Genomic DNA, 13,995 nt, shown 5'->3' on the forward strand with positions numbered 1-13,995 from the left:
CTCCCCCCAGCTCAGCGCTCCACACCCCGGGCGGGAGGTGGGCTCAGGCTGCCTTGGCAGAGCGGCCCAGGCTGGGTGGCTTGAACAACAGTTCTCAAGGCGTGGGCAGAACTGGCTCCTTCTGAGGCCTCTCTCCTAGGCTCGTAGGTGGCCGTCTTCTCCCCGGGTCTTCCTGTGGTCTTGCCTCAGTGCACGTCTGTGTCCTAATCTCCTCTCGTTCTAAGGAGGACACCAGTCACATTTAAATTTAATTAATTCTTTACTTCCAAACGCAGTCACACTCTGAGGTACCAGGCGTTGGGACTCCAACACGTGAAAGGGGGCACAGTTACTCTGAGAGACGGGCAACATCCAGGCCCACTTCCCAGCCCGTTGGTGAACTCCAGCCTGCTGGGGCCAGCGTGGGTCTGGGGACACAGGAACTGTCACAATGCAAAGACTGTCTCCATCCATTTCCCCAAGTGTATGGTCCAGGCCCACAGGCCTTAGCTGTCACTGTGTCACCAGGTCACCGGGACTCCCTTGCCCCCTTCCTCCCAGGACCACGGCCATCCTTCCTGGAAACTTGCTTTGGCCCTCTTTGGTCCCTGAGGGACTTGCTGTCATGTCCTGGTCCCCACACACCCCTGTCCCCGCCTCACACACACTTGGGAATCTGCCAGTGGCCACTAGGAGCCGTCAAGTGCTGCATCAGCCTTGGAAGCACAGGCCGTTCCAGGCGGACACCGGCCCTGCCCGCCCCCGGCTGGGGAAGGCAGGTCCGTCCTGTTGTGTTTCTCCTGCTTGTCTCCACCCTGAGGCCAGCGAGTCAGGAGTCGGCCTCCTCTCACTCCAAGCTGAGTGGTCATAGGCCCCTCTCCCCAAAGGTCAGTTTCCCTCCGTCCAAAGCCTTTGTTCTAGAGACAAGATAGTTCTGCACCAGGAGGGATTTTGTGGTGTAAATCAGAGCCTCGTTCCCTCAGCCTGTGCAGGTGGTGTCTGTGGGTGTCTGTCTCAGCTAAATCGAAACTCAGCGATGCCACCCTTCCGCGCCACACAGGCGGCTGCCAGCCCTGCCACCCGGTTAGTCGTCACCTTATAAAACACGGATCCACAGAAACCCTCTGGGGGGAAGAAGGCCATGTGCAGCAAAGAATTAGTGGAAGACAGCCGAAATGTCCAGCAGTCACACACATCACCATGTAAAGGTTGTGTTGCCACGGAAAAATCACCGTGGTGCAGGTGAGAAAGACAGGTGTGTGGGTACACCGCATACACTGAGAATTACAAATATAGCCCTCACCAAAATGTTAGCAATGATTACCTCTGGGTGTTGGGCTTATAGGCGGTTTGAATTCTCTTCTTTTTGTTCATCGGTATGCGGGCAGGGAGTGGGGTGGGGGGAATAGATGGTGACAAGGGCCAGCTTGGGTCCAAGTGAGATTCAAATAATCTGGGCTGGCCTAGGGGACTGAGATGGCTTATGGCCAGAAGGCTATTTTCATGTTAGCTTTGAGAAACTTCTAGAAGATTATAAAGTCTATAATAACAGTAATAATAATTGCTAACCTTTCTGAGGTCCTTATGAAGGGCCAGGTATTTGCCAGGCAGTTTGTATTGATTTTGATGCATAAAGAAACAGAGGCCAAGAGAGGTTAAGTAACTCACTGAGGTCACACAGTGCTACGAGGCAGTAAAGACAGGATTCAAACCCGGTTTTTAACCACTCACTGTGTTCACTCTCCAAAATTCCCCGAGGTCTTGGGCATGACTGCTAACTGGAGGAACCAGGTGCTCAGAGTGCATTCTGGGGACCTGTGGGCATTAGGCAGGCCTCAGTGAACCTACGTACTGTATGACTGGTCCTTGAATCCATGTGAGATGTGCCCAGGGGCTCTGAGAAATAGGGATGAGGGCTGCTCAAAAAACAGCCATTCCTGCTTTTTTGTCCTTGTATGAAACTTGAAAAAATTACAGGCCAGTTGCGTGGTTCATGCCTGTATTCCCCGTGCTTTGGGAGGCCAAAGTGGAAGAATCAATTGAGGCCAGGAGTTCAAGACCACCCTGGGCAACATAAAGAGACCCCGTCTCTACAAAAAAATTAAAAAATTAGTCAGGCATCTGGGCACACACCTGTAGTCCCAGCTACTCGGGAGGCTGAGGCAGGAGGATCTCTTGAGCCCAGGAGTTTGAGGCTGCAGTGAGCTATGATCGAGCCATTGCACTCCAGCCTGGGTGACAGAGGGAAACCCTGTCCTAAGGTGTCTAAAGAAAAGACTTAATCATCTCCCCCTCTTCTTGCTCCCCTCCAGCCAGGAAAACAGGTTGATTTTCTCCGCTCTTTCTCCACATTCTGTTATAACAAACAAACACACACATGGAGGCCTTTTGTCTTTTTTTACTTTGCTTTATTGGTTTATATATTTTGTTAATATGGAATTATCCTGTACCCAGTATTCTAAAACTGACAGCTTTCATTCAGCTGAATATCCGGGGCATCCCTGACTGATTAATAGTCAATTCTTGTTATTTGCTGTGGTTATGTTCTATAGAGTCACTGGGAACCCTGAATTAGCAAATGCAGAACCGTTGCTCCTCGAGGAAACACAGGGCTAGGCTCCTGCAAGCCTCTGTTCACAACATTGTAATCAGCTGATCACTACACAACCTTGTGTTATGTGTGTTTCTGTTTAAATACATCTCATTTAATGCATATTGTCGACTCACGAACACTGAGCTTGTCTAACACATGCATTTTCCCCATAAGGCACAACACAGCCTTCTCTTGCTTGGCAACACCAGACAGCACCATGCGTGGGGCCATCTAAACAGCAAAATCACCAATACAAAGCACAGATATGTGAAAAATGTGGTCCAGAATAGATTGTAAAAGGACATTTATTTACAGCACGGGAGCCAAAGCAAGAAGGCGGGGCAGCGTCTTGTCCAATCCCACCAGTTTTTTGTCACCCCACAGATGTTCTCCGGTGACTGTGAAAGCACCCTGAGGACTGCTTTGGGTTATAAATAAATGTTAGAGAGCAGGCAAATTAAAAAATACAGAATCCTGAGTGATGAGAATTGACCGTATGTTGATTTAAATGTATTTTCTAAAATTTCCTCATTTAATCTTTTTAGGGGGGTTGCTTTTTTTTGGTAAACAGACAAAAAAATATTGGTTACTAAAAAAGCTGGGAGTTTGGGGAACAGTTGAGCTTTGTCTTCCCCCGTTAACTCTCTTTGCCACCCTGGTCCCTTAGGCAGCATTAAAGTGGCAGCAACCTGGCTGGTCTCAGGAGTGGCCTTTGACGCAGGCAATGGCTGGGTGGGGGAGGACACAGCTCTTCCCAAAGGCACACAGAAGGCTGACAACGGCAGGGAGCTGAATGTGTCCTCAGGCTTCCCACCCGAGCGCTCAGCTGACCGTGAGGGAGGCAAAGGAGGCATTTTGTCCTTATTTTACAGATGACGGAATGGAGGTTCTCAGAAGTCCCCTGCTGAAAGCCACACAGTGGCACCTGTGGCCGAACGCCCTGGGCTTGAGCTTTTCAGCTTGACGCTTCACACTGCATGCATGGAGTCAGGAGCTTTGGGGTCCCTGGCGGCCAAGCCACTGGGAAGAGGGGGTGCTCGTTTCCCTGCCTGGGTCTCGATAGAGAGTCTAGGGACCTGAGGGGTCTCGCCAGAGAGTGGCAGAGCTAAGTGGAGGTTTCTGAAAGAAATGTGTTTGAATCCTGGCTCCACCTGTGTGACCTGGAGTAACTTATTATTAATACATATCGGCTCTCCCTGGGCCTCAGTGTCCTCATCTCTAGAATGGGAAAGTAATGGCCTCACGGGGGCTTGTGAGGTTTCACTGCAGTGACATGTGCAGTTTCCAGGCTTGGAGGAGACTTTGGTTGTGTGCCTACTTCCCTTGCAGCTGGCTGGCCCTGCAGCAGGTCAGGTAATGGTAGGACAGGACCCGAGAAGGCGGCCAAATGCTTTGTCTTCATTTGCCCTCACCTCCCGAATACAGCGTTTCAAGACTGAGTCAGTTTGCCTGACATTGAGGAGGGACTGTCCACGTTGAGGTCCCTCTACCCCTGAGCTGAGGCAGCCACAACCAGCCAGACCCCGTCTCATTCCAGGGCACGGGCACAAGGGCGTAGGGACCACTGATGCCAGATGCCCCCCACAGACCAGCCTGTCCAGCCCTTCATTTTACAGAGGAGACCAATCACTTAACATTCTTTTGGCTACAAGCACCAGAAACCTAATTCAAGCCCATTTTGGCAGACAAAAGGGGAATTTATTGGCACACACAGCTGACTGCAGAAAGGGACGAGACGACAGGAACCTGACGTCACCGGGGTCTCGTCTGGCTCTCCCTCCTTCTCTCTGCAGATCAGACCTGCTTTCTCCACGTGACAGATGCTCCGCTGTGGCAGCGCTGACTTTGTATCCGCCAGCTTTGGGACCTGACCTTCTCTTCTAGCCAGTCTTAAAAATTTCGGGCAAAGACTCTGATGGGCCCTGTTTGGATCACCCCCTACTCTAAGATCGGTCCCTGTGGCTTTGGGGGGCCTACAGCTCTTTGTGGACCACCTGTGGAAGGCAGGAGTGTGCGTGTTGGGGTGGGGGACAGTCACACAGATGTGGTCCCCGGAGGAATCAGAGAGGCTCATGCACACACCCAACCCCAGAAGTGTGTCACCTATGGAAGTGGATGTTTGGAGAGAGACAATGACTATTCTGTTTTCTTTCCTTTTACTAAAGTTTTAGTTTGATATGTTGTTTTTGAACAGGTAACAAGTTCACAGTTCAAAATTGGAAAGCCACAGCAGGACTGAAGTCAGAAGTCTCCCCTTACCGTGTCTGTGTCCCGCCACCCGGAGGCATCGATGGTGTCAGTTTCTGGTTTCTGGGAAGGGAGGGAGTCTTTGGAGCTCCCCTGGGGACTTTCAGGGTGGAGGTGAGGCCATGGAGATGACTCAGAGCCAAAGTTTGGGGCTCTGATCTGGCCCTGGGGTGCCTGGCCTCTCTGCCCACCCTGTCTTTCCAGCTGAGCCCTGGAGGGTGCGCTGGTGACCCTCCATGCCCCGCCTGACTGGGGCTGGGAGGTGTCGACAGCTTCCACAATGCCCTCCCCCTCTGCCCCTGCTTGGTGGAGCTTAGGCTCAGATTTGGGGGGCTCCAACCTGGCTACAGCCTCCCATGTCCCCAGGTCTCTTCACAGCCCCATCAGACCCGGACTGGCATGAACTAGACCACCTGGAACGGGTTGTGGGAGTCTGGGCTCTGCCAGATATGGGTCCCTGACCCATTCAGGAGGCTCCGATGAGGATGAACTGGAGCAGCCAGATGCCACCAACCTCCACAGTTAAGGGGTAAGGAGCCCCGTGTTGGCGGGTCAGGGGCCACCTTTGCTGTCTGACCCTCAAAGCAGGGGCAGAGTCCTCGGCAGGCTGTGTGGCCCTGGGGCCCTGCCTGCCTTTCAGACACTGAGTCTCTCTGCAAACCACAGAGGGGCGGCTGATCCCCGTCTTCTCTTCCTGTGAATCCCTGGGTTACGCTCCTTGCGCAAGGCCCCACACTGGGTGTATGCCTTGTCTGGGGCCACCAGGCTTCATCGGACGAGTTCCTCTGTCTGCCTGGCCCAGGCCTGCTAGCCTGCCTGTGCGCGTCCTCTGCTTTTCAAGATGCTGCTGGTCCCTGCGCTGCGGCAATGTAGGCGTGAGCTGAGGCACTCTGCCCCTCGTCCCTGTGGCCTCTCAACTCCTGGGAGTAGGCTCAGGGGTTGATGGTGGTTTGCCGGCAGTTTCTTGTTTGTTTTTCTGAGGCAGGGTCTCACTCTGTCTCCTGGGCTGGAGTGCAGTGGCGTCATCACAGCTCACAGCAACCTCAAACTCCTGGGCTCAAGCAATCCTCCTGCCTCGGCCTCCTGAGTAGTTCGGACTACAGGCACATGCCACTGTTATTCTATTTTTAGTAGAGACAGGATCTTGTTCTTGCTCAGGCTGGTCTCGAACTCCTGAGCTGAAGCGACCCTCCTGCCTCAGCTTCCCAGAGTGCGAGGATGACAGGCGTGAGCCACCGTGCCCAGACCTGTTGGCAGGTTTACGGGTAGTCAGGCAGCTCCTCTCCTGAATCCCCATCCTGGGGAACCCACAGAAAACATAAGCAACTCAGCCAGAAACATCGATGGCACACTTGTTCTCTGACAGACCCTATGCTGGGCACAGGAGGGCCCAAGGTGACAAAGAAACAGCCCCTGCCCTCAGTGCTGGGAGCCAGTGCATATACTCCCAGGTCCCAGGCCAGGCTGAAGATGACGCATGTCGTAGCAGAGGTGCAAATACACTAGTTCAACCGTGTCTGCTAGATATTGTCTATTGAACTTGGCTTCCATTCCCACCTCTTCCCTGTTCCTCCAGAAAATATAGGGAGTAGAAGGCTAAGGACTACATTTCCCAGATACCTTTGCAGCTACTCTAGTTGTGACTTATATTCTGCCTTTGAAGAGCACTCCTGTGGCCTTGGCACAGACCAGCAAGTTCTGGCTGACAAGACTGTTTAGGGCAGCCCAATTCCACGTGTCACTCTAGTCACTGGCTTTGTGTGTGGTGGCAGCAACAAGGGTAGCTGTAGGATCATAGCTGCGGTGGTGTGACCTTGAAGCATGTCACCCTCTGAATCTACCCCTCCAGTCCTTCCAACCTTCTTTATTCACGGAGGTAGAACCTTGTATTACATCTCTTTTTGCCTGAAATAACCAGAATGTTTCCTGGTTCCCGCTCTGAACTCTGAATGACACAATGGGTACGGAGGTGAGAGAGAAATTTACTCTCCCTGGCGAGATTCACTGGTTCATTCGACAAATATTGATTGGGCACCCCCCTAGGGCAGGCCCTGTGCTAGGTGCTGGGGACAGAAGAGAAACCAGGCACAGCTCCTGCCCTCAGGGAGCTCACGCTTTGGCTGGGGGAAAGCGGAACAATCGCAGTCCACGTGACCCGGGCCCGAGGTGCAGCGGGAGCCCAGAGGAGGGCGCTGGAATCAGGTTCAGCTGCAAGAAACACAGACCTTGCCAGACATTCTAATTAGAATGAGACTTGGTACAGGAAATTTGGTGTTTACAAATCTCTGGAAAGGCTGGAGGGTGGGTTCTCAGCGGGGCCTCCAGAATGACTTGCAGAACACCACTGACTGGCCCCCTAGCAAAGCATCCATCCCTGTCGCTGTCACGGCCATTCCTGGGACTCCTGACTTTGCGTCACTGTCGTGCTCCGAGTATTGTGGGGAGAAGTGCCTGAGCTTCCAAGGCTGGGATGGCCTGCCAGCCTCATCACCACATGGTGCTACAGCCGCTTGGGTGACACCCGGCATCTTGTCTTCTCAGATGAGAATGGCCATAGACCCTTCTCATGATTCCTGAAAGAAGAGGCAACGCGGACGTGCTGACACCACCTGATTTCCTCCTCCCTATTGGCGGAGCCGGAGCCGCACTTCATTGGTGTTTGGTTTCCCTCAAACCTGCCTGCCCCAGGGCTACCGAGGTTCAGACATCTGCCTGGCTCCAGCCACTGTGGTCAGGTGAGCATGGCCAGATTCTGGGGAGGGGGGCCTGCAGGGTGGCAGGCCACTGTGAACCTCCTGGCAGGACTCTGTGGCTGCCGACCCCATCAGTCTGAGCTGCTTCCCGCTTTATGCTTAGACAGTAACATTATGTAATCACAGCTGAACCCTGCTATCTGGAAGTCTTTCTGGAACAAAGCAGGCAGTAAATAAATAAACACAGACCAGCCCAAAGTGAATGGCACTTTACAGTGACCAAACACGTCTGTCATTTCTCCTGAAGACAAAAGACAGATTTCTCTTAAACCCTGACAATTAAAAGCAATAGCAACATGGCTGTTTGCTTCCGGACACAGGTGGGAGAAGATGCTCCCCCACATGTAAACACCTGCTTGTAGAGAGTTTTGCTCTCATTTTTCCTCTGTTGCGTGGGTGATTTAAATGCTTTTTGTTCCTGGGGTAGGGTGGGGCGTGTCTCCTTTTACTAGGAGAATAAGACCATTTCCACAAAAGTTCTTGACCCTAAGAATTCAGTCCAATATGCTCAACGGAAACGTCCCTGCAAGAGAGAATTACACATTTTGCTTCATCCCATTACACTCAGCACAGCCGAGGTTTTGAGCTGGAAATCTGCGACACATTACAAGAAACCCATTTACCGTCTTGGGCATGTGGAGCGGCTGCCGCAGGTCCCGGGCAGCGGCTGTAGGTCAAGGCTGCAAGGTGAGGCTGTCCTCGGTGCTGTGCTCATCCTACAGGGGGCACTGCTTGCTAGGCTGCACCTGGCCATGATCTAATCGGTCAGGACTTGGAATGGGTAATTTTGCAGCTGACAAAACAGGCCACAGGGCCCTGGCCAGGACTCAGAGCCTGTGGACATTTCAATCCTTCAAAAACTGAGGGTTCCACCCTTCTGTCTGGAAGGACAGGCTGCCTGATGATGGGGCTCCCACGATGGATCATTGTATTCTAGTGTCCACCCTTATGGGGACTTTTCTTAGTACTTTGTAGAGATGTCACCTCTAGAAATCAATATTTGTTTAGTATGTGTGTATGCAAAGTATATTAGAGAAGGCAGTTCAATAATTTTTGCCTTTTCTGGTGACATACACATATAGACTGAAATTCTTGGGGCTAACATCAAAATTTTCAACATTAAATTGTCTTATTGACCCAGAACCTCATCTTTATCTTAAACTAAGAGATATTAACTGAATATCTCCTTATTACATACTGTTCATAGAGTTTTGTTCTTCCGATAGAGGAACTTATATTCAGGCATGGATTTTTGTAAACTGGTTGAATTTCTTACTGGTACTTGTTATTTTTCTACTTTACACATTAAATTAAATATATGCTATATATTTTAATATATAAATTATGTATCATATAGTTGTATGTATTAAAATTGTATTTACGATAAGTGACAAGAGTTTTCAATTTATGGTAAAAATATATCAAGTTTACTTTTAAAATACTTACCTGTATCCTAGATACGTATCTAGGATAGGCAGTTGTAGAGGCAAGGTAAAATTATAAGTGTTTGCAAACTGCAAACTACAAAGCACTTTGCAGATGTTAGAATCTTATGTACAGCCTAGTCTCATTTGAGTGAAATTTACTTCAGCGAAATTTAGCTGAAGACTTTTTTTAAAAAATGCTCATTCATCTGTTCAGCAAATATTTAATAAGCACTCAATCAGCAAGAGCTCTTTCCATCACAAATGACAGAAAATCCAGCTCAAATTACCTAACGCAAAAAGAGGCTCTTGCCATTGGAAATTTCAACACTGACTGGATATTTGACGATATGAAAGAAACAGCGTTAGGTTTTTGGTGGAATGTCCTGATTGGCTCAGCTTCGTTAATAAGCCCTGTCCCTGATTCCGAGGACTGTGTCAGCGCCTCAGCCCTGGTCAGAAGCCAAGAAGGGAAGATTGGCAGCGGGGACACCAACAAATGTCCACCTCTATGTGCCATGTTCCACGCTAGGGACATAAAAATGCACAGGGCACAGTCTCTTTCATTTCCATCAATTTCCTTTTTACCTGCTCTTAAATTGTACAGCTTTGATATAACCAATTATCCCCCCGAAATATGAAGCATATTTTGAAAACAGTCTATGCCTATCATCCTGATCTTCACGCAGAGGTCACAAAGTCACATGCTGATTGTATCCCATATGCGGAGCTGATCCCAAACAAGCCCTCTGTTTTTAGTAAGTTTTTCTTTAAGAAACAGCTCAAGAGAGATTGGGGCCTTCGGCCTGCTGAAGACCAGTACGGCAGGTCTGGTGACTTCAGGGACAAATGCCCCTGAGGTGCTACTCAAAGCCCCAGCACGGCCTTTTTGGAGGCACTGGCGTGAGAATAATACTAGGTGCTGTTCTCAGTGCTTTACACGGGGCGGGGGGTCTCATTCGACCCTCACAGCAACCCCATCAGTTGGTGCCATCGCTGCCCGGCTTTACAGGTGAGGAAACTAACGAACTACATGGTAAATAATAGTTTAGTTTAAAAGTCCCCTGCTTCCTGCCATCTCTTCATCTGAGTCCTTTTGCTCAACTCTCTTGGGGGTCCCAGTGGTCAAGCACAAATGAGGAAGCCTCATGAAAACTGTTAATAAATACCCATGACACTCACTTTCTGACAACTACTGGAGAGGCAGATTTTAGCATGTACCTGGGATCTCACGCAAACCATTCCTGTGCGGGTCCATGGCAAACCAATGATTAGGGTTGGCTGTCTTTCCAAACTTCCTTTCCTGCCGAGTGAGTCTGTAATGGGCTTGCAGAAATGCCTGGTGGCTTTGGAATCATACAGTGTTTGGGTTCGAATCCAGGCCCAGGACTTACTGTATGATTTTTAGATGAGTGAGTCAACCTCATACTTCTTACTGGAGTCTTTCCTTTTTCCTCTGCAAAATGTATAATAATAGTACCTACTTTATGGGGTTATTGAGAGAATTAAATGACGTGGTGCTCTAAAGCATTCAGCTTTGTTCATCTCCAGGTGGTAGCTCTTGATAAATAAAGGAAGAGCAGTGGTTTGTCTTTCTGCGGCAGAAACTGCTGGAGATGGGCTTGGCAAACACGAGAGGGTCCTCGAAGGAACAGGCTGTGACCCAAGGGCCCCTTAGCCAGCAGCAGTGGTATAGGAGCAGCACCAGCAGTGCCCGGCACACAGCTGTGGAATAGGGATTCTCAAGCTGCCTGGCCAATGTTTGCTGTATAGTGCAGTTGTTAAGATCCTTGGCCCTAGAGCTGTTCTCCCTGGGTTCAAATCCCAGCTCTACCACTTCCCAGCAACAGGGCTCCAAGTGAGCTGCTTCACCTCTCCCTGCTCCAGCTTCCTCATCAGAAAAAGGGGGTATTAAGGGTTCCCCTATCCAAGGGTCAGCCTGAGGATTAGTGTAATTGACATGACATGCCTGAACCCTTAGGACCAGCACAAAATGTGAAGCAGGAAGTCAGCCCCTATGGGAATTTATAGCAGTGGAAGGGGGGAGGTTTCTTAAAAATCAGCATTTAGTTACAATTGAGGTACATGCTTCCAAAGTACAGAGTGTTTTGATTAGAACAGAGTCCTAATGAACTTTGTCTCTTATTATGCAGGGGTACAGGTCCAGGGAATTGTGGGAACATGCATCCATTTCTCAGGTATTACCATTAGACTCCTAGAAGGATATGGGGGAGCTCCCAGAAAAGGAGAAGGGAAAGTGGAGGAGCTGGGCTCAGAAAGGCCTGGAAACAAGGGGTAGCTTGGCAGTCAGGACCCATGCCTTGAGCTACTCTCCCTCAACAGGAATCAATACCATTTTTGTCCTTGGGGAAGATTCTAATTCCAGGGCGAGGGCACCCATCTGGCCTGAAGTCGCCTATGAGAGGAATAGCATCTTGGTGGACATCTCCTGAGACTGACTTTCGGGTGGCCCCTCCGCCCCGTGGGCACCAGGCAGGCCCAACAACAGCATCCCTGTGGAGGGACAATTAGGCCAGGGGTTCTTGGCTTTTTTGTGCCATAGATGCCTTCTTAGAATAATGTTTTTAAATGTATAAAACACACAGGATTTTAGGACAACAAGGACATTGAAATATTAGAAAGAACAAATAGGTGACATAATAGTATGTGTGCTTTCTTTTGTTAACTCATTAAATAACAGGATCTAGCAGTGGCCTAGTAACCACCGTTATTTTGAAGTACAGATAAGCGTGAACAATATTTGAAAAATCTGCATTAATTGTAATGTGTTATGAAAATATCTGCGATTGCTGTTGGGGACAAAGTCACAGACAGGTACCGTTAATACCACCATGGTTGGTTGCCAAAGCTCACAATTTGAAGGAAATGCTAAATTTCAGTAAGAGATTAGAAGAAATAAAAATGAAAAAAGTTTTCCCCACTCAGGGACTCCCTGATTTAAGCCGAGAGCCTCTCCTTCTGGCATTTTGTATGAATGTCAAAGTTTATGTGAAAAAAAACCATTATAAAATGGTGAATTTCTGGTTGATTCGATTTTTTTGCCAAAATCAAAAAACAATGAAACACCGTGTGTAAATTAAGTGCACCTAGAAAAGTGTATGAAGAATATTTCATACTTAAAGCAAAGGGAAATATGTGGAGGAGCGACTTGGTCCCGGGCTTCTCTCCGCCTCTCTGGGGGGCCGGCGTTAGCCCCCGGGGCGGCCGAGTGTGTTTCCTTGCTCCCCGCCCCTGAAAAACGCCAAAGTGAATGTGTCACGTCAGTTCAGGGTGTCCTGGCGCACGACGCACAGGCTGGACCTTGGCTGCTGACTTTCGGTGAGGCCTGAGTTTTACTCCTAACCCGCTGTGTGACCTGGGGTCGGTGCCAAACGTCTCTGAGACCCCGTTTCCTCATCTGCGCAGCCGGTGTCCAGGCTCTCGCCGTTCGCGGGGCGCTGGCTGCGGTTTACCCCCGCGGCGCTGGGCGCGGTGGAAGCACCTGGAGCAGGACCGGCGGGCAGATTCGGGCTCAAAGGCAGCGTTTCCACCCCTCAGAGCCGCCTGGGACGAGGAAAGGCAGCCCTGGGTTGGCCAAGGAGGGAACTCAGCCATTGCCACGTATCCATTTATTATAAATCGGGATTTCCGCGTCGGAAACCCGTCCCTCGCCACTGTCTGCCTTTCAGAAACGTGTCCGCGCGCCAAGGACAGGAAGGTAAGCAATCTTGTAGGACCGTGCTGGGCTTGACGTGTGGGAACTGTTTCTGCAGCAGGTCTAGGCGTTGTCACATCTCAAAATGCGGTGGATATCCGCGACAAAGTTCGCACTGTCCCCGGACTTCGTTCTTGAGTGGGAATAAAGTAAAAATTTGACATTCTTCAACCACGACCGCGGCAGGACTCGAACCTGCAATCTTCTGATCCGAAGTCAGACGCCTTATCCATTAGGCCACGCGGCCGCCTAGTGACTGTCTCTTTTGAGTAACCCATGAAGTATTGTCACGGGGCCCCAGCTAGCTCAGGACCAACCCACCTGCTTCCTGAGCAGGGGAGGTTCCGGCGTTCCGCAGGGAAGGCCCACCCGGAAGTTCCCCCTTCTCCCCCCGCGGGCGGACCGCGCCATTGGCGGTCCTCTTATTGGCCGCGCTGGGAGTCTCTCGCCTGCCTCTCGGGTAGCCGCGGGACCGAGCGCGGGGCAGACGGGAAGTTGCGGCTGCCAGCGAGGCGGACTGGTCGGGTGGAGGCCACACGCCACTCCAAGGCTGCGTAGGCCGCGCGAAGGGGGACGCCGCGTCGTTGGCCTGGGGTCGGGGGAACCGCAGACGGGGAAGCACCGGGCGGACCGAGGTTTCCGGCGGGTTCGGCGCGGGGGCGGCCGGGTCGCTGAGCGGCGGCGCGGGCCCTCCCTCTCCAGTCAGGGAGCGGGGCCCGGCGCAGGGCGGCGGCTTGTCCCAGGGCGCACCGCGGCGCCGCCTCGGGGTGCAGGCGGGCGTCTGGGCGCGTGGGGGCGGCCGCAGACGCCCCCTGCAGGGCGCCTTCGGCCCGCTGGGCCACGGTCCCGCTTGGGTGGGGGCCCCGGCAGTCTCGGCCCGCCTGGCGGGTTCGAGTCCGGGCACTGGCACCTCTCTGCGCCAGGTCCTTGGGCCGCGGCGGTCGCGGTAACGGCAGGCACGGTTTGCCAGGTGCTTGCTGAGGGCAGGGTCGCGCGACATATGCGCCTTGTCACCCAAACAAGCAGTGCTGCGTGACGGGTAGAATCCGTAGCCCCATTTACAGAGTAGGATATTGGGGCCTAGGGAGCTTTCCCAAGGTCACAGCTCGTGAGCGCCAGAGCCGGGGTTCAAACCCGCGTCGTCCTGCCCCAGAATCTGTGTTCTTAACCGCTGCCTTTGGCTCTTCCAAGTTCACTGATGAACCTGCGTGGACCTCAGTTTCCTCAGGAGGGGTATTGATGTTCCCCAAGGTTGCCTGAGGCTTCATGGAAACTGTACCTAAA

At 51.5% G+C, this 13,995-nt stretch overlaps 1 non-coding gene across 1 annotated transcript; it reads right to left on the bottom strand.

Annotated features, from left to right (window-relative positions):
- Nucleotides 1-12,885: 12,885 nt before the first annotated feature.
- On the bottom strand, nt 12,886-12,958 carry TRNAR-UCG (transfer RNA arginine (anticodon UCG)). Its single transcript has one exon. It is a non-coding gene; the product is annotated as a tRNA-Arg (tRNA).
- Between the last annotated feature and the right edge of the window lie 1,037 nt (nt 12,959-13,995).

Source organism: Eulemur rufifrons, chromosome 3, assembly GCF_041146395.1.
Source record: "Eulemur rufifrons isolate Redbay chromosome 3, OSU_ERuf_1, whole genome shotgun sequence".
Taxonomy (NCBI): Eukaryota; Metazoa; Chordata; class Mammalia; order Primates; family Lemuridae; genus Eulemur; species Eulemur rufifrons.